A 1,805-nucleotide genomic window follows, 5' to 3' on the forward strand; every position below is an offset into this window, starting at 1 on the left:
GGCATCTGCAGCCAGTTTCTTAGGATCCACTGAGGGATGGACCTTTACAAGAGCCATCAGCATCTATAACATTTCTTAATGAAATGAGGATAACGAGTTACAACAACAAAATAATTTCCCTTTGGGGTTAATAAAGTATTATTGAATTGAATATATCCTGGAGAGCCAAAACTTCCTGTCTGGTCAAGAAGGCCAACCAGCGTCTCTACTTCCTCAGGAAGCTGTGGTGAGCTGGATTTGGGAGCTCTGTCCTGAGGAGCTTTTATCGCTGTGATTGAGAGCGTGTTTTGATTGTTGTTTGTACTCTATTTTTGATGATTATTTTAGTAAAAAAACGATTGTAATTTTTAAAATAAACAAACCAAAAAAAAAAAAAAAAGATTGTAATTTAAAAAAATAAACATAAAAAAACAGATTGTAATTTTTATAAATAAACAAACTAATAGCAGAACATTACAGGAGGAGTCATAAACGGAACAAAGGTCCATAATGTCTGTGACATCATCATGTGACCTCATCCAACCTTATATATATACCAGAACGCAACTCATGAGGTCATATCACTTAAAACTCTTCACAGAGAAGAATCGTTTTAGTGTAGCACAAGCTTTTGGCAGCAAATTTCGGAAAATGTCTTATCAGAGACAACCCAACCCGAGACAAGGCAGGAACCAAGGAGCCCAAGTGGAGCAACCATCCAACGATGACGAGATGGGTGAGCCACTATTCTTGCAGTGGAAGGTGCTTGAAGACACCAAAGCCCAGCTGGAAAAACAGAGGAACCTCAAGGAAGTTTTTATTAACAAAATGATTGAGGCCAAGGAAGAACTTGCGAGATTGGAGAGATATTCCAATCCAGAAACTCTTAAGTTCCTCCAGGATCGGCTCCAAGGTACATAGTTCCATTAGTCGAAAGACATTGAAGTTTCTTCAAAGGGACTACGAGGAACTCAAAATGGCTTACGTGATCGGCCAAGAAAAGTTTTCATCTGAGCTCCGGCTGGAGAAAGAGAAAACTGAGGCTCTCCAGCAACAGTTGGACGAAGCCAGACGCCTAAACGATGAACTGAGCAGGAAGCACTAACTGGAAGTTTCCTCACTTCGTCAGCAGGCTATGAAAAATCAGTTTCAACAGGATCTTCTAAAACTATCCATGGACAAAAAGATCCAGGCTCTGCGTACAATCTCAGAAGACGCAGAGCGGAAATTGAAACAAATGTCAGCATCGTGTGAGCAGCTCAAAGTTGCTCACGCCATGAGCCAAGACAAGTTTTCTTCTGAACTCCAGCTGGAGAAGGAGAAAACTGAGGCTCTCCAGCGGCTGCTGGATGAAGCCAAACTGGCAAATGATGAAATGAGCAACAAATACCAACTGGAAGTTGCCTCCCATCATCAGGCTATGACATTACAGGATCAGGTCACAGAAAACGAGCGCCAAAAGGATCTTCTGAAAGTGGCCATGGACGAGGAGATTCAGGCTCTGCGTAAGGTGTCAGAAGACGCAGAGTCCAAACTGAAACAAGAGCTGGAACAAATGTCAACATCATTCGACCAACTCAAAGTCAGCAATGACTTGGAAGTTGAGGCACTTAAAGTTGTCAAAAACGTTCTTAAACCAGCTCAACGAAGAGATTCATGCTTCCGTCAAGACCAAGTCCCTGCCAGAGATGTCTGAGGTCCAGCCCAGAGAGCAGAAGAACTCTTTCTGGAAAAGAACAAGACATTTCTTTGGTCTCAGAAAGCCTGAAAGTTGGAAGAGAAATAAAAATGCTTCCAGCTGAAAGCTCTTCCCTTTGCACAAAAAA

General features: G+C 42.0%; 1 protein-coding gene across 1 annotated transcript in view; it reads left to right on the forward strand.

The window, feature by feature from the left end:
- Positions 1-1,805, forward strand: part of tdp1 (tyrosyl-DNA phosphodiesterase 1) — a 20,813-nt gene that overhangs the window by 11,785 nt on the left and 7,223 nt on the right. The window lies entirely within an intron of this gene.

The sequence above is a fragment of the Nematolebias whitei genome, chromosome 2, assembly GCF_014905685.2.
Source record: "Nematolebias whitei isolate Nwh7 chromosome 2, NemWhi1, whole genome shotgun sequence".
NCBI lineage: Eukaryota > Metazoa > Chordata > Actinopteri > Cyprinodontiformes > Rivulidae > Nematolebias > Nematolebias whitei.